At 47.2% G+C, this 26508-nt stretch overlaps 1 protein-coding gene and 1 pseudogene across 2 annotated transcripts in view; one reads left to right on the top strand and one right to left on the bottom strand.

The window, feature by feature from the left end:
* ACSL5 (acyl-CoA synthetase long chain family member 5) overlaps positions 1-26508 on the bottom strand; it is a 65404-nt gene that overhangs the window by 36718 nt on the left and 2178 nt on the right. The window contains exon 1 of one of the 2 annotated variants that reach the window (XM_010983251.3): positions 1895-2152. The exons of the other annotated variant lie outside the window; for it this stretch is intronic. The gene's annotated coding sequence lies outside the window, so the exon portion shown is untranslated. Of the gene's footprint in view, positions 1-1894; positions 2153-26508 lie in introns of those variants that run through there. 2 annotated transcript variants of the gene reach the window in all.
* The window catches only part of LOC105091712 (guanylate cyclase 2G-like), a 40148-nt pseudogene continuing 19934 nt past the window's right edge, over positions 6295-26508 (top strand).

Here is a 26508-nt window from a genome sequence, read left to right as displayed (position 1 = left end):
CTTTCCATTTCTATGGATTTTCAGAAGAAAATGGCTTTAGCCCATGCACTAAACTAGACTCATCAAAAAACAAGGCACAGTTTGCCTTCAGAACTAAATGAACCAGAGTTCAAATTCCAGCTCCAATCCTTTGTACCTGGTCCAGTTTCTTTGTTTCTAAGCCTTGGTTTCCCTATCTATGAAAAAACGTACCTACCTCGTAGGACTGTTTCGAAGATCAAAAGATAAAAGATAAACAGCAAGCACAGCATTGTCCCTCCTCCCCAGTAAATATTCAATGAATGGCAGCTGCAGTATTTGCAGTTCTAGGAAAAAGTCAACCTGAAAAGTCCCTAATGAATATACGAAGTCAGTATCTGCCCAGCTCACCATACACAAGAATCTTATTACAACTGAAAATTTCGAGGAAATCTGAAGAAAGGCTAATTTTACACACGACTGGATGGAACGTGGCTTTTTAGCATCACACTGACTGCAGCTTCAATTCCAGTTGGTAACTGGCTGCTTTGTGATCTTGGGAAAGTTGTTTCACCTCTTTGAGCCTACTCTCTCAACCATCTACCTCCTAAGATTGACTTAATGAAATGTAAACGTACCCACTATGAGCTGGTGCTTAACTGGTTTCCTCTTTCCTCTCTCCCTTCGTTGCCTGACCCTCTCTCCTTCCCTGAGCCCCAGCCTCCTCCCTTTAGCATCTGCGGCGCCCACTAGTGCTCAGGTACTCAGTGATACACTGATAATATTTTAGGTGTCTTTGTCCCCAAAGTGTTAAAGTAGAACCTGGGAGAAAAAAACTATTTTAGGTCAGGACCTCAACAAATGCTTGGCTGAAGTAGTCTGTTTCATCTGGATAATGTTGGTTAAAAAAATATTAATTGGAATATGTTTATATGGGGTGTGCCTGCCTTGTACTTTGCCAGGGTCCCCGCCTTTGGCATCTTACTATATATCACCTGGTTTACTCAGCTATATTGCCTGCCTTTTTTATAAGTATTTGTGACCCTTATTTTATTTCAGTTTTTGTTCCTTTTATTATGGGAAGCACACAAGTGATGCCTACAAGATTTTCAGTATGCCTCTCCCAAGACTATTCTGCATTCACCTCAAACGCTTGTCCATTGGAGGGAACAACCACAAAGTAACTCCCATGCTGGAATTCAGAGGGAGAAATCAAGCAAAACCAATTACTCCCTTTTTTTTTTTAACTGAACTAATCTTTCATTTTTAAATTAAATTTAGTTCAATTTCTTTTTCTTTTTCTTTTCTTTTTTTTTTTTTGTTGAGACTGCCTCGGTATTAGAGAATACTGATTTTCTACAAGCTGGAGCTATAGATTCGATCCCCCTTTTCAAACCACCACAAACACAGATGCCCACAGAAGGTGGCCAGTCCAAACGCTGAGCCCCTTCCCAACGCTCTCTCCTTGAAGGTCCTTGGAAGTTCATCTTACGTTCAGCTTGTGGCCCTGCCCTCTAAACAGATCCAACTCCATCCAGAAACCATTCCGTCCACTACTCACCTGGCAGCTCTTCCCCTGGGAAGGACTCAAAATCCATCAGGAAATTTGAGGGCAACCTCCTGCCTAATAGGGGAGCCATGGAAGAGGCTCAAGACCATAGAAGGGGGTCTGGATGGTGTTTCCTCTCCTCCAAGAGAGGCAGGAGAAAGGAAATACAATCCACACCTCACAGTCCTCCTTCCCATCGCCCCTCCTGGTGAGGAGGGTTCAAAGGAGCCCCTTAGAGACCAGCGTGGAAGAGAGCAATGACACGTGCCTGGGACACAGCAAGCTCCAGATTCGACAGAGTCAGAGGTCCAAATGCCCCCCCACCGGGTCTCTGCCCCATGCCCATGAGACCCCTGGTGAAACACCCCCTCCAGATGTCCCCCTTACCCTGCCAGGGCCTTGCATCTCTCAGTGCTTCCAGCAAATGGGGCCTCCTGGCTCAGAATTCTTCCTGGCACGTGAGCCCCTGTCCTCTCCTCTCACCCCTGGTTCCTCCAGGGACAGGGGGGCTTCAGAGCATCCCTGCAGGCTGAAGGTCCCCAGTTCTGAGCCGTCAGCCCCTGTCTGAACAGCCCCGAGTCAGGAGTCAGGCCATGACCGGCTTCTAACGTGCTCGGGGACTTCACTTCCTGGTTTTTCTTTCACAACTGAAAGTGGAAGTGTTCTGACCGGGAGAAAAGCCGCCAGAGCTTCTCTGGCTCCGTTTCAAAGCCTTTACCACCAGCCCCTGAGGGCTGATACAGAAGCCAGCCTGCAGCCACATGGCTTACCCTTTCCCTGTCTGTCTGACTACGTCTCAACCAAGACCGAAAACTAAAAGAGAGGGACCACCAGTGTCAGAGAGGGGAGACTCCCTGCTGGATCCCAGGACAGGAAGGTCCAGCCAGAGGGCACCTCGGCCCTCACATCCTTCCCAAGTCCGTGGGGACACCTGGAGGCCAGCCCGGTCCAGCCAGCATCGCCAGCCAGCCATGCACCACGTCACCCTCTCTCCAGCCTCCAGTGAGCCTGCCCCAGTCCCTGAAGCAGTTCTGATAAAGCCAACAAAACAAGCACACCAGGGAACGACGGGCACAGGGGTGCAGGGTTGTTTCTTCTCCTCTGACATGTCAGCTCATCCTTTTCATACCAGAAACTTGAAATTAAAAGTGTATTCTGCTACCTTGCTCCTCTCCCAGATTAAAAGTGGGACATTTTAAAATCAAGAATCTGCAAGCACATATGCCATTAGCTGTCAGAGTGATCGCATGTCTTGGAGCATTTGGAAAACTCCGTTGGACACATGTGAGATGATGACAGTGGGAAAGGCAAATAACTTCTTGGTATTATTATAAAAACTGCTTCGAATGCGCAGATGCCCTAAAAGGGTCTTGGGGATTGGTCCACAGGGCATCAGGGCCTGTAGTTGGATTCACCTAAGGCTGTGGCCACAGAAGGGCGTGGGAGCTTCCAGTCTCAAATTTCTGCCTCAACCCCTCCCCGTACCTCTCAGATGCCCTGGAATTAAGCAGAACTTTCCCCAGCCTTGGTCCTCCAAGGAGGCTCACAGTAAATCCATCCTGAGCCTGGCTCTTTCCTAGAGTTAGATTAGGGTTCCTTCTCTCTACACAGAGTAGGTCCTAAAAGCCTCTAACTATGAAAGCCACAGAGAGGGAACATAAGAGCTAGTCCCCTTGGTCTCACAGGAGCCCACTTTAGACATGGGAAAAGATGAAATAAGGAAGATGAGGGTCCCCCCACCCCGGCCTTTCCATCTTGTGGGTCATCTCATGGCTGGAGGAACACTTGGCTTTGCCTAGTTTCCAAGCTCATCTCCCCAAGAGGCAGCTCCCTCAGCAGAGGGCAGAGGGTGGGTGTCAAGTCCCGGCCACTCTAATGCCGCTGCTGGGCTCTTCCCTGAATGCTGTCTTCTTTTACCAACCAGACGAAGAGCTTAGGGCCAGAAGAAGATGGGTTTCCTCCAGGATCAAATGCTCAAGCTCAGAAGGGTCTGGGTCATTCTAAAGCTATAGAGCAGAGTTATATTCCTGTTCAATCCTACCTGCACGAGGGACACCCCCAAGATTTGAAGGAGTGTTGGAAGGTTTTCACAACACCCAAGAATTCTCCATCATGCAGCAGACTGTAGTGACCTACTGATCAGGACTCAACTTCTAGCCCCGCCTCCTCCCAGCTATGCTGCCAAGGCCGAGCTGTTTCAATAGCCCAGAGGCACATTACTCACCCATGAAATGGAAACGATACCACCTACAGGAGGTGGTGAGCCAATGAGGGGAGCGTGTCACACATCGAGTATGGACCCCAGCACCGAACAGGAAGTCTGCCAAGGCTTCGCTTCCAAGTGGGAATCTCCGCCAGCAGCAGCTGATGGATGGCCTGTCTAATTGTACTGATACAGACATCTTTTTTTCTCTCTTTCTTTTTCTTCTAATTATTTTGATACAGACACCACTTTCTTTCTTTCTTTCTTTCCTTCTTTCCTTCCTTCTGGGTGGGGAAGGTCATTAGGTTTATTCATTCTAATGGAGTTGCTGGGAGTTGAACCTGAGACCTACTCATGCTAAGTGCATACCCGACCACTGAGCTATGCCCACCCTCGTTGATATAGTTTCTACATGGGAGATGAAGGAGACCCACATCCTGGCTTCAGCTATAACTCTTAAAGTTTTTAAGTCTGTTTTATTGGAAGTTAGTGAAATAAACAACTCTTCTTCCAAGCCCATCTCCTGCCAGCATTCAGATCCCTTCGATGTCTCCACCCTCTTTTCAGCTGATTTTTAGTTTCCCTCTCGCGCAAGTCAGCTGAGATTACTACTCAACCAAATGTTATTTCACGTTGTAGAACAGCCTTAGGCTGCAAATTAGACACGTCCCACTTTCTTCTCCCCAGTCACCCCCATCTCCGCTATCCCACAATACATAAACTATAGAGCAGGTAGCATAATTAGAGCTTACCTGGTGAGAATACTTTCACTTCCGGGGTCCAGGAAACCCACCCCTCACAGCTGGCTGTGCTGGTTTCAGTACCACATTCAGGCACCCCTGCCCTCTCCTCAGTGCCAGAGATGGGGCCACAGCTGAAGCCAATGCGTACTGTCCTGAGCGGCTAACCAGCTCTCCTAGAACCTTTGAACCTGTTGCAATAGAGGTTCAAAGGTAGAAGTTGCCTGTTTAAACACTTGTAGTAACCCCCAACAGTGAGAAGTATAGGATTTGGCAGAAGGTTAAAACATGAGATTGTTATGCAATGGGCTTTAGAGAAAGAAAAAGAGAGAGCCCTCAGCTCAGAAAGCTAACATTTAACAAGCAAAAGCTTTCATAAAGCCCGTACCTCGGGGGAAGGGAAGGGGTCAGACCGGGCTTTGCATCTGCTTTTTGGGCAGAATCCTTGAGATTGTGACAGGAAGAGGAAGGTCTAGGTAACAAGAGGAAAAAAGTGCTCCTTGAGTTAAGGGTGAGAGAAAAAATGAGAAGCCACTCTGACTAGCTCCAGCTATAACTTTAAGATTCAGATAAGCAGAGGTCTGCATTTAGAGATGAGCCTTCTCCTGGAAGGGGCAAGTGACTCCTCCAGAATCAGAATGTCTCCAAGACGACCAAATAAGGCAAATCACTCTAGAATCTAGATGGCGGGACAAGCGTGGCTGGGCCGTATTTAGGATGCAGGCAGAATCATGGATACAGCCTGCACCACCTACGGCTTAGCAAGTGCTGGCAGAGGCAGGGTTGCTACTGCATCACTGTCCAGCCTATCCTCCTCTGTCTTTCCATTTTAAAGTCACTAGTCACCATTCTCAAGTCCAAAATCTTTAAGCCTGCAATGCATCATCACTAAACAAAAACGCTGGATGGAGGTGCAAGAGCCTCAGGAGATCGTTTGCAACCTCTATTTTACAGGTAAGGCCAAGGAGGCCTTTCCAGGTGAAAGAAATCACCTAGAATCACACAGTGAGTTAGCAGTCAAGGCAAAACCTGACCCGGAGCCCCAGACAACCACCGCGGCGCCTTTGCCCCCACGTGCTGCGGCTTGTTGGTAAGTGTTCCTTCAACCACCAGCGGACCTTAAACCCTCGATACCTTCTGAGTATCAGGCCTGTAGCAATTCATGGAAATGCTGTGTTAGGCTTCTTCTTACTGTATTTGGTCAGATGGTCTGCATCAAAATTAGAAGTCAGTACCACTTCCTGCTGACTCCGCGGGGAAGAGTGGCTACCTCATTGACACAGAGGTTTTGTTCGGCCAGATTCTCATTCAGGTTGTAGGTGCATCAACTCCTGAAGGTCACTTCTTGCCATGGAGCCCTAGTCCTGCCCTAGGACCTGAAAGAAAAGGCTTCTAGAGGTGGCTAAAGGAGATACAGTTCGGTGAGACCTGGGGGCAGGAGACCCACTTGATTGGGTTAATGTCAGCTTGTGTTAAGCAGCAACCTACCGAATGATCTGCAGGCGCCACCCTTGCCAGACAGCAAGATGCTCCAAGCCTGTGGCTCCCAAACTTCAGTGATAATCATAATCCCCTGGAGAGTGTGTGGCACTGATTGCGGGGCCAGTGCCAGAGTTTCAGATTTAGCAGGACTGGGTTAGGGCCTGAGAACCTGCATTTCTAACAATTCCAGGTGATGTGGATGCTGCTGGTTCTGGGACCAAACAAGGAGCGCCACTGCCCCAAGCAGCCACCCAGTCCTCAGTGGGCTCCACTGCTGAACTGCTTAAAGGAACAGCGCACGGGGTAGCTTTGGCTATGGTGACCCTGCAGTGGGGAGGACAACTTGACAAAGAGCGGAACTCATGACGCGTTCTGTAAGAGGAGTTACTCAGGCCAGTGGGAAGGCCACGTCCCAGGTGCTTTGGCAGCAGCCGGTGGGCATTGCCACTCACTCTTCTCCTTTATGTAAGTGTAAATCAGAGCCGACAGCATCCCAGCTAGACAACCCACGTGAGGGTGTGTATGGAGGGGGCATCACCTGATCTAACAACCTTAACTTTATTCTCAAAGGCACGTGAGACCCACTGAAAGGTGAACCAGCTGGATAGATGAAGCACTGATCTTGCAGGAGAGGGAAATCCAGAACCCAGCAGGCACGCCGTCTCCTGATCAAGGGTTTAACATTCCAGAGTTTTGTAAGACAGCCTCAAAACAGCCCAGGTACCTCTTATGATAGGACTGGCAGCTCTCTGGAAGCGGAAACCAGGTTTTCCCTGTTTCTGAGAGCAGTGAAACACCTCAGCAGGCCAACTTCACACAGCGCCACTGTGCATTGCTCTAGCTCCTCCCAGTTTATGAAACACTTCCAGACTGACTCTTAACACACCTGGGCGATATATGTGGGGGCAGCATTTTCACCATCCAAAACTTTGGTGGCTGCCAATACCCAGGCTCCATGACAAGGATTTCATTCTGTCCTAACAGTCAATCTACCAGGAAGTTACGATTTATACGGATGAAAAGATAGAAGCTCAAAGCAGGTACGTTACCTTCCTATGAAGATGATGATGATGATGGGGCCAAGCATTTCTTTAAAACTAATTTCAGGCTATTTGGCAAAGCCGGGTGATTTGTAGCTTGATCCTGGAAAGGAGACCTTCTTTCAGGAGCACGACCGATGGCAAAGGAGATGTCAGAGCAGGCTGAGAGGCACGAAGCAGTCGGGGCACCAAATGCGATTTAAAGATCTTTGGGGTGTTCCCAGATTCCAGACATCACTGAACCTTCGTGAAGTCCTTCTAGGGAAAAGTGGAATCTCTCCTTTTAATAAAACCTCTGCCCTCAGAATCCAGACGATTCATCTTGCACCTCTGGCTCCTCTGCCTTAGAATGTTTCATTGGAGTCAGTTACTGTGGAACAGCTACTCAACAATGCTCCTGGTCAGCATTCCGGGTGAGGGCAAAGCAGACAGGTGGAGATGAGGAGGAGGAAGAAAAGCACTAGAGTGTGGCGTAGCTGGGACCTGTGGGGCATGGGGAGCACTTCTTTAGGAAGGATCTGAGGCTGTTTTGACCGCTAGTCCAAGTCTTTAGACGTCATATAACATGACCCAAGAAGAAAGAGAAGCAGGGTCCTAGAGATATACTACTACTATGAATCTACTCATGTTGGCTCAGCAATGATGAATCAGAGAGGAAAGAGAGGTGCTGTTCCTCCCTAGAGTTATCTCTACAGCAGGGCAGAGGCTGTGATGACAGAAAGTGGGCAAAACCAAAGCTAGGATGTACCAACCTTTAGCTTCCCACATGGCAGAGCTGACTTTGAAATTTACCCTTCTCCTGAGATGTGAAAAGGAAGGGACGAAGTTCCTTCGACTCTTAACAAGGGTGCCGTAACTGGCCATTCCAATGATCAGAATTCCATTCCCACCCCTTGCCTGGTTATCTGATGTTTCAAAAGGCTAATGGCACTCAAAGTACACCTCACAGAGAAGCAGCCTTAGGTTCTCGTGTCATGAAGGCCTTCAAGATGATCACAATTGTGAATGTTGCTGAGCACTTCCCACGTGGCCGCGCTGCACTGAGCTGTGCAATATCTCATTTAATCTCACAGCAACCCTATGAAGAAGTTATTATCATCATTTTACAGAAGAAGAGAAGTTCAGAGGGGTCAAATGAACTTGCCCAAGTCATGTGGCTAACAGGTGGCAGAGTCATAGGGTCAGATTTTGAGCCCAGGGGGTCTGAAGTCCAGAATCCAAGCACATATCTGTGATTAAGGATGATTCATCCCATGAGCCCTTTGCAGTCTTGGCTGTTTACGTGTGCACTTCTCTTGGGATCCTTCACTGACATTTCAAAGAATACGAACGTTGCTCTAGAGGAAGGAGAACCCAATGTCAGCCACATGGGCCTGATACCAAGGGTGGAACCACAGCTCTCCTTTCCCTCTTCAGAAGGGCCTCCCTAGACACACTTCTTGACGCTGAGCTCATTTCCCACACAGAGGCTTGCTTCACTCGCTGAAGGTGGGGTGGGGGTGGAGGGGGGCAATGGACCACATCTTTTAGCGGTGCAACCCCCAGCTCTTCCTGTTGCACTGTCTGCTGCGCTGAGAGCGGCCACAGCGCTATTCGGGGCCCCGCTGTCAGCCCTGCACCTCGGGGCATCACCGTGCACAGAGGAGAAGCTGACCCCAGAGCTCAGTGTCTGGAGCAGCTTGTTTTGTTCAGCCCAAGTCCCTGACAGCAATAGCTGGGGCACTTGAGCTCTTGAGGCCACTTGCTCACTCTCTGTGGGAAGGAAGTGTTACCTAAGCATGAGGACTTGGTTGACAAGAATGGTGCTTGCACAGATTGGAATGAAAAGCTTCCCTCAACCCCAGATACTCCTCCTCTACTTCCCTCTTCCAAACAACACATGCAGAGCAGACTGTCTCGCAGACTTCGATCTGAGCTTCCCAACCAGAGAGCCGTGGCTCACTGGTGGCCCGAGAATCACTGATGCCTCAGCCCTCGCAGAGCTGGGTGGGCTCAGGGCCAGCCTCATCTAGGGGACTCAGTGTGTCATCTAAATACTGTTATTCTCAGGGTCATGATGTCAACAAGGCTGGAACACAGTGACAAGTGAAACTTGTTCCTTTATCAGCAAGAGCTTCCCAAGAGCATTTAAGAATCAGATGGGGGTGGGGGAGGGTAGAGCTCAGTGGAAAAGCGCATGCGTAGCATGCATGAGGTCCTGGGTTCAATCTCTAGTACCTCCATTTAAAAATAAATAAATAAACCTAATTACCTCTCCCTCCCCCCCAAAAAGAATCAAATGGAAAGGGTGAAGGTCTCCAGAGAGGCGTCAGCTCAGAATTTCCAGAATCTTCAACAACTCCCCCCCCATTTCCCATCAGATTAGATGCACACCTCAGAGTGAAGGTTTAGACGTGCTCTGTAACTAGTAGCTACACCTGGCTACTGAGCACTTGAAATAAAGTCTGCACTAAGATGTAAGTACAAAGTACACACACAAATTCTGGAGATTTCATATGAAGAAAATAACATAGAAATCTCACTTTTTAAAATATTGATTACATGTTGAAATGCTTGTATTTGGATTCACTAGGTAAGTAATCTGACTTATTTCTTTTAATCTTTTAAATGTGCCCACTGCAATGAATTTTAAAATTACATCAGTTGCTCACACTCTATTTTCCTTGGACAACACGGATTTAGACCAGAGGTCCTCTGCCTTCATGCCTAGAGGATACAAGTGAAAGGTGGTGTTATCCAGGGTCCGCAGTGAACATGTTACACTTCTGGGTGAACTTGAGGACAGTGATCTTTGACCTGTTCTTCTGGGTTCTGTAACAGCAATAGTTTGTTCTGTTGGGTTCACACAGCATTCATTCAACAGAGGTCATGATCTTCCTGACTGAAGCAATAGTTCCTTATTAGAAAACTGCTACCGTTCACTGACTGCTGTTCCGTGTCAGGCACCATCTGAGTGTTTAACATCTATCACTTCATCGAATCCTCACATGAGCTCATCAGGGTAATTAAAAATGAGGAAATCCTGGTTCAGACAGTACAAAACTTGTCCCAGCCAGCTGAAATCTCCTTCCAAACCTGCGCTCCTCACCGTTCTGCGACACTGCCTCTGATGGGAGGGTGTGGGAGAACTCTGGGACATCAGCACTTTGGGGGAGCGATGCCCACACCTCCCCTCCCCCCGCCAAGCCTTTAAAGACATCATCCACTTTTCATCCTCGGTTCCCTGGGCTCACAGCCGGGGAGAACGACACCAAGGGCCTGGGTGGAGAGCTATTTAGGGGCTTTTAACAGGAGCAGAGCCAGAGTGGAAACACCAGGAAGTGGGAGGAGTTCTGGTCTCTCAGGACAAGAAGCTGAAGAGGGTGGAGAAGCCAGAGGGACATCCTGCTTTGTTTTAGACACTACCCACCAGAGAGCCACTGCCCCGACGACAAGCTTGGTGCCACGCAGGCCCCCAGTTGGCTCTGACAGAGAAGCGCATCATTCTTACGGGTCGGAAATGTGTAATCACCAGAGAAAGATACATTAAGGCAGGGACATATTCTTTGTTCAGTGTATGGGACACTGTGACAACCAAGGTGTTCTTGGAACACTTCAAATATGACAGAAAGTGGCTTGGAAAGTCATTCCATCACTGTTGATCATATAGTATCTGTGGTTACTGAGCAGGTAGCTGGGCCTCTTTCCCTGCAAGTTTCTGGAAGCTTTCTGCTCTTCATGAGAAAGTTAATTGGGGGGCAGTCATCTGGGAGGCAGGATCCAAGCCCACAAAATAAATCTGCAGATCGGAAATGTGGCCTTTGGGCCAGACCCACCTGCTACACTTCAGATTATATCTGTAGCCAGAAGAGAACTTGAGAGGACTGGTGAGAATTTCCAGGTTGTCAAAAGCAACCACTCAGGCATCAAAAACCCCTTCCTGGTAAAAACAGGTGTGAAAGAGAGCAACACGTGCCAGGCTGGAGGAGGCGTCTGTTTCAGCAGCACAGGATGAATGTCAAGGTCTTGAAGTACGTAGGGGACAGGCAGTGTCCTCAGTAGGGAGGAATCTCCTCCCTCACATAAACCTTTTCATAACAAGCAGCGTGTCCTCATCAGAAAGCCAAGGTCATACAACTTTATAATAAAAAAAAAAACCAATCCAAAAATGGGCAGAAAACCTAAAAACAAGCAATTCTCCAATGAAGACATATAAAAGGCCAATAGGCACATGAAAAAAAATGCTCAATATCACTAATTATCAGAGAAATGCAAATCAAAACTACAATGAGGTATCATCACACATCAGTCGGAATGGCCATCATTAAAAACTCCACAAATGATAAATGCTGGAGAAGGTGTGGAGAAAAGGGAACTCTCCTACACTGCTGGTGGGAATGCAGTTTGGTGCAGCCATTATGGAAAACAGTATGGAGATTCCTCAAAAGACTAAAAATAGACTTGCCATAGGATCCAGCAATCCCACTCCTGGGCATATATCCAGAAGGAACCTTAATTCAAAAAGATACTTGCACCTCAATGTTCATAGCAGCACTATTTACAATAGCCAAGACATGGAAACAACCTAAATGTCCATCATCAGAGGACTGGATAAAGAAGTTTTGGTATATTTATACAATGGAATACTACTCAGCCATAAAAAATAATAAAATAATGTCATTTGCAGCAACATGGATGGACCTGGAGATCATCACTCTAAGTGAAGTAAGTCAGACAGAGAAAGAAAAATACCATATGATATCACTTATATGTGGAATCTAAAAAAAAAAAGACAAATGAACTTCTCTACAAAACAGAAACAGACTGACAGATATAGAAAACAAACTTATGGTTATGGGGGAGAAAGGTGTGGGAAGGGATAAATTGGGATTTTTAGATATGCAGATACTAATTAATATATATAAAATAGATAAGCAACAAATTCACACTGTATAACACAGGAAACTATATTCAATATCTTGTAGTAACTTATGGTGAAAAAGAATGTGAAAATGAAAAAAAAAAAAGTAAGCCAAGGTCAGTGGCCCATCCTCAGCCTTCTAGGAATAGAATGTGCATAGTTACCTAGAGGAGCACCTTTGGATCCAAGGAATTTGCTCTGTGCAGTTCTAAGAAACACAGTCTCTCTCTTTGTACAAGTTCAACATTTACTTTCCTATGGCTCTTCAAACATTTACTTACTAGGAGCTTTTTTCTAAATGCCTGCATCATAACTATTTGCAAGAGCTGAGAACACAGCAGGGCAGTTTGAAGTTCACTCCCTGACAGGTAACAGCCTCCTTTAACTTGTTCTTACCTCTGGGGTGGTTGGTAGACCTTCAGGAATGCTCCCCTGGGGAACCTGTCAGAGAGACCTGGAAAGAAATTTGTTGCCATCACCGAGCATGGAGTACTTGCTTGGGTGTAAATGCACCAGAGTCCTAGGATTTTAGGGCAGGAAGCTAGTAAGGTCAGAAGTCTTTGCTCTCGACCACCTTCCCACTTCATAGATGAGAACACGGAGGCTCAGATACAGCCATTCACTCCGGAAGCCTGAGGCTGATGACTCTTCCCAGATGAGGAAGGTGTGAGTGTGAAGGCAGGAGTGACGGCTGCCTCCCCCTTTGCCCTTCCCTGAAGGCGATGCCAGGCTCACCTCACTGCATTCCAAGTGCGCCAAACATCTTTTTCTGCTTCTCGCTTTTTGGAGAAGTTCCAACCCACATTGTTCCAAATCTTTACTTTTTCTCTAAATATGATCAGGCCACATACAGATTTACAAATTGGAGGGAGGGAAGGGGAAGTAGGAAGGGAGGAAAACAGCTCCATCACCCTGGATACGGCTAATCTTATCTGATCTCAGATGCCGAACAGCTGGCCCTATACCCGGTTTATGGCCCAGCTGGTCAGCAGTGAGAAAACTATAAATTGGGAAGAAAGAATCCTCTGTAATTATCTTTTTAGGAAACAGAGATGGGATAAAGTATGTAGGAATCAAAGTGCTAGGCCCACTGACCGAGGGAACCGAGCTCTGCACCTCTGGGAACCAAGCACAGATCTCTTTTGTTCCAAAGCATCGTGGGATGAGACAACGTGGCTTCCCCCATCAACCACCACGGACTAGTAACTTGCAGGCATAAGAAGCTCCTAGAAGAGAGCGGAGCTGGAGAAGCAAAGGGGAGAACAGCGCGCCCTCTCCAGCAGCCACAGTCCCTACCAATCTCAGTAAGTGGGTTTTAACCTCCAACTTTGCTACTCCAGCCAATCAAGCACTTTGCACAAAGTGGGTAGGCCTGTTACCATGGCAGCGGTTTCCAGCTGATGATCACCATTGCCTGGAACACCACATCTCTGTCTCTCTCTCCCTCTGAGGCCAATGGAGAAATAGAAGGAGCTGAGCTCAGCAGAGAATAGTTAGGTCCCACAGGGGTAGGCCGTGTGCCTGTAAGTGTGAGGGCCCAGACCAGCGTGAAGTGCTCCCGATCTGGGAATTCAGACAGCATAAGTTTAACCCCCTGTGCTTTCACTCTGCAAATGCAAGTCTGTAGAGTTCACTTTTAATTAAAATTTTCACTTTTCTTCCTTGTTGCAAAGACATGAAGATAAAAAATGCGAAAATTAAGCAAAGAGAGGAAAAAAACACCTGTAACTCCTGTCACCCAGAATCCATTGGAAAGGGTGGTCTTAAAGATGATGGTATAGACTTGAATCTCTTGACTTGGATGGCATTATTATAAGACGATACATATGTATTTTAACAGAGGTACTGGGGATTGAACCCAGGACCAGATGCAAGCTAAGCATGTGCTCTACCCTCACCAGAATCCTAGTCTTGAGATCCTGACTTAAGCAATGACACACCCATTTAGAGCGCTCCTTTACTGAGTTCCTACTAAGTGTGATAAAGGATAACTATGTAGGTCTAGGGTATCATTTCTTTGAGATGCAATTAGACCATTCTCTTTAAGGAAAACCTTTCAAATCAATATCATTAGTTCACTCACTAACTTGTTGATGTTCATGAACTAACTTGTTGATTGTTTGGACTTGGTGCTGTTGTACACGGACTCATCACTCACTCTAATGTTGCCTACCTCACAGAACAGTGAGGATTAAATAAGGTCATGCCTAGAAAGTGCTGGACACAGTCACTGATCAACATATGGGAGTGAACATTTTCGTTGTGGTGCTTATAAGGCTCTACTTTCTTTTTAGCATGAATTAGTAACTAATTCCGTTCTTCAGATAAGCTAAGCTCCTTCTGGCCTTGGGTCTTTGAGACATGCTGATCCCTTGGCCTGGAGTGCCACCTGCAATCCCACCTCGCACCCCCAACAGTGCTCTTTCCACAGGAGGCTTCCTCTGATCTCTCCAGACTCAGCCCAGAGCCCACCTCCTCCGAGGGGCCTTTGTTGACTTCTCCATGTGGAGCTGCCCCCCGACCCCACGTTAATATCACAGTTTCTTTTCCCCCTTCATAATTAGAATCTTGAATGATCTCTTCACTCTCTTCACTTGTATATTGTCTGTCTGACTGTCGGCTTCCTGAGAACGAGGGCCCTCTCTTTTGCTCACTGCTGTATCCTGTGCTTAGCACATTGCCTGGCACCTGTTTGGAGCTCAGATAAATAGAATTCAATTTATCTCACTTAAAAAAATCAATCGCTATTTCATTTGTGTGTCCTGAAAATCCATGCTGACGTGTTTAGACGGAAGAAAAACACCACGGCCCACTTCTTGCCCCCCCTGCCCCAAAGCAGACAGTCTGAACGTGCCCGATTCCAGGTCCTCTGCCAGCTCCTCTGACCTGATGATGAGTCACTAGCCAGACCTGCTGCTGTGAGTCAATTAAATGAAGAAACTAGAGCATAGACGTGGTCTCAGACTCTTTCAATTTGTACTTGGGGAAAGAGCCACAGCAAAGACTTCAGTTCTGCAGGGCAAAATCTGCCCATGTGTATATTCCCGGCATGGTTTGAGAAGTATATGCTCAGGGAACAGCTTAGGCATTCCTGTTTCCTAGGAAAGCATGCTCAAGGAAAGAAAAAGCTCATGTCTCATTTGCAGAGGCTTCAGGCTAGACTTTAAAACATGTGCGTGCGTGTGCATGTGCACAGAGGTGTGCATGTGACAATGTCCTGTTGGCTGACTGTTTTCTCTTTTAGTTATCATCTTAATCTGCAGCTAAGAAGATGCCAAAATGATTCTGCTGGCTGCAGAGAACCTGGGACTCCACACTGGGGAATTCGTCTTCATCATTTTGCAGCAGTTGGAGGTGGGTGCCGATGGCCCCTAAATGGCCCCCGCAGTAAGAGGTAATAGGTACAAAGCACTGGCAACATGCCGGATGCATTAGCTCACTGAATACTCACTACAAGCCTAGAGGGCAGCCAATCGTGTGTCCTCATCTTAAGATCGGATTCTGAGGCTGAGCTGAAAGCACTTAATCAGAGTTCCTTTGCATAGTTACTGAGAGGGGAGCCAGGCCTTGAACCAGGCTGCTGGCTCTGGAGTCTGGCCCTCTGTAGTCAATGTCAGCAAATACCAGTTGAGGAAGAACTGTCACTCATGCAGGGTAGCTGAGACCTCCCCAAAGGCTCTCAAACACAAATAGCTCTTACTTCCTTTTCTTCCACAGCCACCTTAGTTTGAGCCCCAACAAAGGCCTGGAGAGGCCCACACACTGGTTCAATGAGGCAACTTGCAGGTGGTTTGGTTCTTTCCGGAATGACAGGGATGGCTGAAATGTACTAGGTACCTCCTATGAGTACCGAGTGATACACTGTACATACACCCATGTGCTAGATTTTCCCAGCAGCCCGAAGAGGCAGACAGTCCATGCAGTATCTACATGCATCACTGTAGTCGATATTTCCAACAGCCTTGTAAGGTAGAGATTATTAGCATTCCAACTTACAGATGAAAAAATTGAGGCTTAGATAAATAAGGAACCTCACCCAAGATCTCAGAATCCCTAAGTGACACAGCTGGTCTTCCAAACTGGGTCTTTTGGACTCTGGGATGGGGCCCTTTGCCCCAGAGGTGCTGCCTTGTGGAGTGTGTACTGGGTCCTGGGCCTCACTGTGAGCACGTGATATACTAAAACCCATTTCAGCTCACACCACCCTGTGGGGAGATGCTTTTATTTTCCTTGCTTTGCAGATGAGGAAACTGAGGCCCTGAGACGTAAAATAATTTGCCCAAAACCACACAACTAGTATGAGGGAGACTTAGCAGTCAAATCAGGAGGGCTGGCCTTAGTGTCTATACATTTAACCACCACACTACACCAGCAGGCTTCTAAAAAAAAAAAAGCCCCTTGCATTAGTCATGGACACACTGCATAATTTTTCCAGCGGTTTTATCTTTTTAAAAGGAACTTGTTTTATAGGATCCTGAAAAACAGGAATGGGGCAAAAGGGAGGACAGGAAGATGCATAATAACGTTCCAGCATAATAACTTTTATCACAAAGGGTTTCAGACGGCCAAAAGTGTCTCAGTGGCCCAAGTGGGCAACCAGTTGGAATTCTAATCCTATACCAGACTTTCCAGGACACCCTCCTACCTTCCCTGTTCATTGCTGTCTACCCTTCCTCTTCACGTGTCCTCTCACCTCTGCCTTCAGACAGATGAGAAGGATGAGAAGGAGTGACAGTGGAAACCCTTCCTACTCCCTCATCACTTTCTCCCCAAACCCTGATGATCAAGTATCAACTGGCCGATAGTGCAGAAAAAATATAGGACTACAAATAGACCACACCATGTCCAGGCAATGGAATTCGTGCTGCTTTAAATTCATTCCCTAAGATGTTCTCAGTATAGGCTTAAGTTGAGACAATCAAGCTGCACAACAGCATCATCGTGCGGTACCCTTTACAAAAAGCACACTCACTCCGACACCCCTCTTTGCACGTCTAGAACATTCAGATACCTCTCAGAGCAAACAGGAGGCAGCAACCGGGAGACTGGGGCAGATCTTACTGTCTTTCACATGTGTACACACAATAAGGGGGTATTACTTTCATAACAGTAATAACATAGGTAATAATGATAATAAAAAAAAATAAAACCACCTAAGCCACAAGCAGAAAATGGAGAATCGATAATCCTAAGTTTTTCAGGTTTCTGCCATCCATTGTTAAAAGGTAAGTTTCCTGCATCTTAGCTGCTTAATGCCCCAGGTAAGCTTTTCTTATTGACTGACTTTTTGGATTTCCTTTCCCATTGCTTCCACGCTAAGGAAAAAAACACAGACTTGGCCTGGCACGCCTTCCAGAGCCATTGTATTTCCAAGGGTTAGAATGTAGAAATTCAAATTCAATGTTGTTTTGACAAAGTTCCCTTGTTCAGGGTATGTCCTACAGAACGGCTACCTTTATTTCATTACTTTTCAGGACGGATTTTGGAAGGAAGTATTGACAGACCAGAAGGTGACGCACTTCCCCACAGTCTATGAGGCAGTGTTTATCACAGCCAGCTCCTATGGAGAAGGCCCTGGAGATGAAAGCTTCCGAGAGCAAGTCTACCGAAGGCTGAGGGAGCTGCCCTTCCACAGCCCCATCTCCACAGAGGAAGAGGTCTGACAGGGGTCCTCCTGAACATGTGTCCTCCCCGCTTCCTTGAGGATATCTGTGTTTGGCCTTCACTTTTTCCCTCTTATTTCTCCTCTTCTTCTTCCACTCCCCACACTCCTAACACACACACAGAGGTCTGGTGAGGTCCTGTAAATCTGCACCAAGTCCACAAAGAGGACAGAGGTTATTAGATGAGAAGTCAGGTGGCCTTTAGAGTCAGACACCCGGGCTTCCATTCTAGTTCTGCTGTTTACAAAGTGTGGGACCTTGGGGGTGATTTGTTTAACCACCCTCCATCTCAGACTCTTTACCCAAAAACTGAGACTAATAATGACATCTGCCTTCCAGGCTGTGGTTTTGAATATCTAATAACACAGTACGTGGAAGGAACAGAACAGATAATGGTGGGCACTCAGACCATGACAATTTCCTTTCCCAGCTGGAACCAAGAACCAGAATGGAATAGTCAGAGGTGCAGAGCTGGGGCAGGTAGAGGCAAGCAGATGGTCTGGGATGGGGAGAAGGCAGCCAGGAGAGAGATGATCAGCCAGTGGTGGTTCTAGTATGTGTGGGATGATGGGGCAAAGTGTCTGATTCCCACAGAAAATTTTTTTATAGACAGACCATTGGTCAGAGCTGGAGCTACTTTCAGAATGGGGCCAAGCTGAGCCTGAAGGTGACAGGCCATTGATGACAGGGATTCCATTAGGAATGAGGTGGCCAATTGTGGGTCCCAACACATAAGAAGAGATGATCCATCAATGAATATCTGGGGAGTCATCTACTAGGTGTCCCTTCTGTACCAGGTTCCAAGGAGGGAACAGTGCTTAGCACTTAGTAGGCACTTGCATTTGTGTTGATTAAATGAAGTTTTGAAGACCTACTATGTGCTGGGTGGTGCACTAGGTACCATACCTATTCTTCCTCATTGAACTATCTTTATAATCACCACAACAGTGGCTTTATCCCCATCTTATAAATGACTGAGCTGAGATTCAGAGTGTTTCTGAAATATACACCCAAGTCTCACAGTGAGTAAGCAGCAGGGCCAGCCTGGCCCCAAAATCTACCTTCTTTCAATTAAGCCATATTTCCTCCTGCTTATGGCCTAAAAAGCTGTTCCTGACCCAAAGGATCATGTAATCTAATCGATAAAATGAGACATAAAGAGGAAAAGTGCAGACTGTGTTATCTAGGTTTAATAGCACAGGCCCAGACAGGTGAAGGGCCCTCCTTTCTCTGTGGAATGATGGAGAACGTGTGTTATGTTACACTATTAAGAGGATGGAGAAAGAGTCCGTCTAACTGAGCCCAGACTGCGACGTAGGAGGCCGTGGGCCTTTTAAAATCTGCTTTTGCTTCCCTCATCGAAGGTGAGCCGCTACTCTGCCTACCTTTGTGATGCGGTCCTGCTGTATGCTCAGACGGTGAAGGAGATGATAAAGGCCGGAAGGGATTTCCGTGATTGGCGGCAGCTGGTCCTCACTCTGAAAGGCTCCAATCAGACTGCCTTTCGGGGTAAGTGGTTTGACGACGGTGGGTTTTCAGAACTCAGGCCGGCTGCTTCAGTCTGTGGGGCTTGGAGATGCTGGGCATGTGATCACAGAATTCCTCTTGCTCATGGAGATTCTGGTCTTCCGGAAGGGGTGGTTGAGGTGAAACCTCCCAGCTGCTCTTCCTGCTCTGTCCAGAAGGCTACCCACACCAGGTGGGGGGTGGGGGGCCTCTAGGGTACCTTTTCCCCCACCCTGAAAAGTCTGTCCTACAGTTCCTTTCAAACTGAATCCACCAAAAATAAAACTCAAGAAGGTGAGATCGGCCTCCGGAGGTCCCTGCCATGATCCTTTCTCAACCTGCATTCTCCCTGAGGCAATGCTGGGCCTGAGCTGGGACCATCAGCCTCTAAAGATGGGGCTGGTCCTATTTTATTTTTCTTGTCGGGGTGAGCAGAGACTTGGAAGCAAACTGTTTTGAAATCACCCCGGGAGCTGGCCAAGAGCTATCAGCTTGCTGTACTTCAGCTTTCTATTTTGTAAGACAGAGATAATATCTCCTGTCATATCTAATGATAGTAAATAATAAAAAGCAGCATTTGCAGAGGGCTTACCTTATACCAAGCTCCGTGCCAAGAGATTCTGTGTGCTCTCATTTAATCCTCACACTACCCATGAGGTGGTGCTATTACTAGTTGTAATATACCATAGAGGTGGTGAACTCAGGGTAGAAAGGTTATGTACTCGCCCAAGGTCACAAAATTACTAGATGCTGGAGGCCGAATTCCAAACAAGGGCTGCCTTTTTCCAGGGCTCTTATTCTTCCCCGCTGTGTAACACTGAGGAGTAATTAATAGTCAAGTGCTTGGCATATAGTACGTGCTCATTAAACAGCAACTATTTATCTTTTCTTTGGCTTTTCATTCTCTTAAACTTTGTCCTAAAATGTAAAGAGGACAGCCAAGTCCTGCTCTTTGGGGCGTTCATAGGGTCAGCTCACAATGACCCCACCCATACCTTTTCCAAGTGCAAATGTTAACCTGCTTTTCTCCCTTCTTTTCTTCCTGACCCTGAAGCGTTTGCTGAAAAAGAGGAGGAGGTGCGGGAGTCCGCCTCCCCGCTCTCAGTTTCATTCCCTCTGCCACGTCTACTTCCTTGTTCTATCCTGGTTTTTGCATTCGCTGCGCTGCCGCCGCCGCCCCTGCGCAAACTCAAGCCCCACGTCCGGGACGCCAGTGCGCGTGCGCACAGCGAGGCCGCGAGCGGTGCTGGGAAGAACACGGCCTTGAGGTCCTGTGGGAACTCAGGGCACCTTGCGCTTTGGAGCCCTGCTTGTTAAGAGTGAGAGATGGTGCCTCCCCCGCAGGGTCCACTGGATGTGACGTGTGAAGTCACTGCATCCCGCAGTGCCCGGTGCTTACGAATGGTAATTTTGTGTCCTGTCCTCAGTGGGAACAAATGGTCAATGAGTCCTATGTCGGACCTCGGGTCCTAGTCTGGGGTGTGGGACCTGCAGTGCGTTACTCTTCCGTGATCTCCGATGCGTCCTTCGTGCATGGGATAGGGCACATTCCGAGCAAGACTGGGGAACGCACCCGGGCCAGGCCTGAGCGCCGAGCCGAGCACAAACTAAGACCGGGAAGGAAGGGCCCGCGCTGAGAACAAAGCTTGCAACCTAGTGCTCGGGGCTCCGCAGCGCGGGGAGGACGCGAGGTGAGGAGAACGGTACGGGCTGGGAGGAGGGGCAGCCCCACCCAAGTGCTGCCATGTCCTTTGGCCTTCTTTTGTCACATCCGATTTTCCCAGGGAAGCATAAATCTTGGGTTTTATGTGAAATTAGGTGGAAACTACTTAACCTTTCTTTCTTTCTTTCTTTCTTTCTTTCTTTTTTTTTTTTAATGCCGAATGAGCCTCCTGGGTAGAGGCCTAAACAAAATACATCCGCCTGCCCAATGTGGCCCTTGAGCCGCACCAGGGCACCACTTCTGCACTCTCTCTTTTTCTCACTCTCCTTCCTGACCATCGTCTGTCAGATTCCCTGAAATGACAAAAACCTCACTGCCGGCTTTCAGTGGCTGCCAGGGAGGGAGATCTGCAAATATCAATCCGCAGGCTGCTGTTTTGATCCACGAGTCCTTCTCTGTCCTCACCGTGACCAATCTCCTCTCCAGGAATCACCGGCCCGTGTTTGTGGATCCCCGGGGAGAAAGGCGCATGGATTACTCGGTCTATGCCCTACAGAAATCCTGAAGTGGGTCCCTTTTGCTTTCTCTTCTTCAGTACCACAGCTCTCAGGAAGCTGTCAGGTATGGCAGGGCCTTTCCCTGAGTTTAGCTCGTGCTAGGGGAAGAGCCCTGGGAGGAGAGGGAGGGCTGGGGTCCTGCTGGGAGGCCGGTGTGAGATCCAGCTACTAAAGTCCACCACGAGTTGTCTGGTGCTTTCTGAACTCATAAAGATGGACTTTGGGCTTTCAAGGGTATCCTGCCCTTGATTGTGGGTGTGGCTTGGCCATTTCAGATAACAGTTTTAATAGCACCCTTGCCTGCACCTCCACGTGGGCCTGGGCCTCCTCTGATGCTCCAGCTGGACTGGTACTACAGCTCTAGGGTCTCCTGGAGAGGTCCTGGCCAGGGGGGTGATGGAGCAGGGTGCCCCTTCAGGGTAAGATTCATGATCCGTGAAACCAACTCACTCAGGTAGCCTGACTCCAAAATAGAACCATGGGGATATCAGGACCTGGATGCCATCCTGGGCTCCCAGTACCTAGAAATTCTGGGGGGGCAGGGGGGATCTGTTTCTGTTCTCTCAGCTGTAAATCAGTGAGCAAATACACAGGAACTTCAACCTTAATTCAGTTTCTTCTTGCCTCCCACTGCCACCACTCACAGTCCAGATTTGATCTGACACTCCTCTCTCCTACTCTTACAGAACTTTAATGTCCCCAAATGGGTTGGCCCAAGAAGTCAACCAACCGTTACAAACTCAGTACTGTAAGTACAGGCATTCTCCATCCAGACCGTTGTGGTCTGTGAAGTGTCACCATGCTTTGTGACACCACATCAAACATGGGACAAAATCCTAGCAACATTGGGGAATTGATGCATCATCTTTTAAATCAATCAATCCATGGTTTAAATCAAACAACAGAGTCAGCTATGCCACCTAGCAACAAAAATCTGCTCTTCCATGAATTGCACTACCTGGGGGCTGGGTTTGAAGAGTCTAGGTGAGGTGGGAAAACTGGGTAGGTCAGCAGATGTTTGAATTAAGAGACCAAGGCCTGCTTTTCGCAAATATGTGCTTCAGTTGCCTGAAGTAGAGACAAGTAGAATAAATCAAGTGGGGACTGACCTTTCATTGTTTTCTTCTCCTTTTTTTTTTTTTTTTAAGACTCACAAGGAAATTCTTCACTGTTACTTGGCGCCGTGGCTCCCTTCCTAAAGACAAACCTGGCTGTGTATTTTCCAATGAACTCTATGAAACTGAGCCTGCTATTACAGGTCAGTATGGCCACCTAGAGAAGGCAGCCGGAAAGGATTCTCTCCAGCAGGGCTTCACAGCAGCGGCAGCAACATTGGCCTTTCGGGCTGATAACCTTTGCGTGTGAAGGAGGGCAAGTCATGGGCTGTCCTGTATGTATTAGAAGGCCTAGCTGCATCTCTGGTCTCCATCCACTGGAGGCCAGCAGCCCTCTCTAGCTGTAACAACCCAAACGTCTCCAGACATTGTCAGATATCCTCTGGAGAGACAACATCACCCACCTCCCCTGTTGAGAAGCTCTGCTCTAGAGAAAACTGGCTAGTGAGATTTGAGTCTCAGGAACTTCATTTCTAAGGAGATAGAGTGTGGGCAAGGAAGTGTCGCCCGGTGGTTCAGAGCCCAGGCCTGGAGTTAGGTGGATCATCACTGAGAACAAGTGAGAGTAAATGTGAGGTCTGTTGAGTGGAAGTGGTGATGGTATTAGAAGTCTTCTTTTTCTTGCTCTACTGTGGAGGTTTCTATGTAAGAAGGAGGTGAGTGTGGTTGCCATGGGAACCAGAGGGGTGGTCAGGAAAGGATTCCTGGCAGAGACAGCTTGGAGCAGACTCTGTATGTCCTAACTCAGACCTGTGTCTGGGCAGCCTTTGAGTCATCTGTTTGGCAGGGCTGGGCTGGGGCCCTAGTGTGCTCAGTTCTGCTCAGGCAGGCCTGAGTAATAATGTCTCCGCCCTCCAGGTGTGACTGCTGTGATTTTCCCGCTAACCCTCGGGATTACTGTCCTGGGAGCTGTCATCATAGGTCTGATGTTAAGGATAAAGAGGGGAACATTGCAGAGGCAAAGGAAGGACATTTGGTGGCAAATCAATTATGATGATGTCACCATTCTGCCCCGGAGCAAGGTGAGGCCACACCCGGCCCAGACGTTCACCTTCCTGCTCACTGCTGCTGATTTGTGGAAGAGGTCTCATCTGGGAGTTGGTGAGAGCGGAGGCTGACTCATTTATAAAGTGAGCTAATGGAGAGTCCAGAGCCCTGAGTTCTGGTTCTAAACCACATTCACTCCCTTAATCTACCAATAACTAAGACAATATCCATTTGCTCAACACACATGTGTGGAGCAAGGCCCAGCATAATGTCAGGCAGGACAAATGAATGCCTTCCAAGAGAGGTAAGCACTCTGGAAGGTGTCTACAAGGTGAGGCAGAGGCCCTGCAGGTGGAGGGATTAAATGTCGCAGCATCGTGAAGGCTTCAGAGAGGTGACACTGAGGAGAGTGGGCTTGCTAGTGGTGACCGGGAGAGAAGCAATGCAGGGTATACCAAGGTGTGGGCTGCTCAGGGCTTTAAGGCTTGGAGCACATGTAATAAGCATGACATTATTCAGTAAGTATACAAAGTTTACATCACTCCAGAAAATACAGCCATGACTATCTTCTGCGCAGATTTTAGCTTGAAATTGTGAAGTGTTTTTTCTTCCTTTCCTTTTTTCTTTCTCGCTTTGTTGTGGCCATTGACATTAAACCGTGTAATCTTTGTAAGCATATATTGATCATTCTGGACCACTTATTGCCTTACCAGAAAAGTTAGTAAGAATTGTTCCTTACAGTAGAAAGATAGACCTGGGTTTCTACTCTTTCGTAAGAGCTCTTTGTTCCTGGGGAGAGGTGGAGGGAAGGGTTGAATTTTACTTTCCTCTCAAGTGATTAAAAACACACAACCGAAATAAATTTTATTTCAAAGTTCTGCAACTTTAGAATTTTAGACAGTACGTGCTCAGGAATACATGCTACTCAAGATGTTAAGAGAAAAACAAAATATGCAGCTTAACTATTGAATCAATATCTGTGTACTTGAACAAGTGTATGACTCTTAAATATCTCAGAGCAAAAGAAAAGTGCCCTAGTATGTTTTTGTTTGTTAGAAAAGTGCTCAAGTTAGACCAAGGTATACAGGCTTGTTCTAAAGACATTTAGATTAATTGCAAGGATCAAGAAAGCATTGTGGGTCAAAACCAAACATTTCTCTCATGTTATATATATTTTATTCCTGTCATATTGGCTTTATTTTCAAATTTTAGTTTGTAGTATTAGTTTTATTTTATTAGTATTCTTGAGTAAATGAATTATGAGTAAATGAATCATGACTTTCAAAAAAAAAAAAGGTGGTTGGGCAGGTACCATGTCAAGGAGGCTTCAACATGCTATGACCAGGAGATTGGGATTCATTTATTAGTCATTTTCAAGTGTCCCTGAAGATTCTGGGGCTGACTGATCTGGTCTTGGTTGAATGATGGATCGAGGAAGAGGGGTAGTGGGGAGGAATGCTGGGTCTTCCATCTTCCTCTTCAGCCAAAGCAGCTCAGTTTCTTGGTTAGGGTTCCAGGTAAGACTCTCCCTGAAAAACGGTGTTCCTCTGTCTAAAACACATTCTCTAAGTGTTGGGGAGACACTGGGGGTTTTAAACAGAGAGGTCCCCTCCCTAGATGCTCATTTAGGAAAACGACTCTGACATCATGAAGTTGAGTGCCAGGCTAGAACTTGAATGTGGACAGCCTGACCCCAGCGTCTTAACTACAGCATCGTCCATGGTGGTTCAGGCACAAGAGTGGTCCGTATAGCAGTTAAGCACTCACACTGGGTGTGAGAGATCAGACTTTGAGTCCTGACTCTCATTTATTAACTGTTACTCAGCTGGGTGTTGATTTTTCTCATCTGGGAAAGGCACCATGTCTTCAGCCCTCGGCTTGGTCATGCTACCGAGAACAACCGAATCACGTCCTGTTTTACAGCTGGCCCAGAGAGGCACGCCTGTGTCTACAGAGAACAGTAGCCGCTCGGCTAGCGGGATGATTTCTGGAGACTTGAGCTCCTTTGTCAAGAGCCAGCAGAGGGAAGAGCTGTTTCATGCCCCACTAGGACTTTACCAGGTACTTCTGAGGACAAAGAGGCAGCATGTAGATCTTAGTGTGTGCCTCTGTCCTGTCCCCTGCATATCCTTTCTGTCAAGCGAAGTATTCTGAATAGGGGGACATCTTTGGTAAAAGCCAAGGCAGTTTAGTGACTCTGGACTGTTGCTTCTCAAACTGTAATGTGCATATGAGTCACCTGGGACACTTGACAAAATGCAAATTCTGGCTCAGTAGGTCTGGGGTGGGGCCGGAGATTCTGCATTTTCCCTAGCAAATTCCCAGTTGATTCCTACACAGGCTTCCAGATTAGACTCAGCTCTGTCCAACAGAACATTTTATAAAGATGAAAATATTCCAAATCTATGCAGTGCGATATGATAGATACTACCATCATGTGACTGTTAATCGTTAGCATGATGGGGAACTGAATTTTTGATTTTACATAATTTAAATTAATTTAAATTCCATTGGCCCCATGGGGCTAGGGGCCCACCTTCTTGCACAGTGCAGTCGGAGAGCATAGATCATTTCATCCTTGGTGCTTTAGCACCGATGAGGCAGTCACGGGAATTGATGCTTCTGCAGTATAAAGAGTGACAGCTGCCGAAATCTGCCGCATAATTCCTGCCTGCCCCTTCTCACCCTCCCTTCCACATCCCAGACCACTATGGCTGCCTGTGCCTGGCACTCCTTCAGGAGTTCAAGACCCCAGAAGAAAAATTATGTAAAGAAAAAAAAATTCTGTGTTTATTCTTTGAATTGGCAGTCCTGGAGAGTAGGGGCAGAAAGCTCCAAGCAAAGGGAAGACTTGTTCCTTGCTCTAAATTGGATTTAGCGAAGATTGGAGCCACATCATTCCCTATGCAACTGAACTTATTTTTATAATTGTTTACTTGAGTTTTTAAGCAACAAAAAATCTCCTTGGATATTATCACCCATAGAACCCTAAGGACCTTCATTCATGCAAAATTGTATGTTGTGGTTAACTAGCCAGGTAAAGATGGAAGCCAACAATCCACAATGTATCACTATTGGTAATCTTCCTAAAATATTTACCCTCCTCTCCATCAAACACAATCACCAGGTTCTCACCTCCTGTATG

Source organism: Camelus dromedarius, chromosome 8, assembly GCF_036321535.1.
Source record: "Camelus dromedarius isolate mCamDro1 chromosome 8, mCamDro1.pat, whole genome shotgun sequence".
Lineage (NCBI taxonomy): Eukaryota > Metazoa > Chordata > Mammalia > Artiodactyla > Camelidae > Camelus > Camelus dromedarius.
This window is presented reverse-complemented; position numbering and strand designations above follow the sequence as displayed.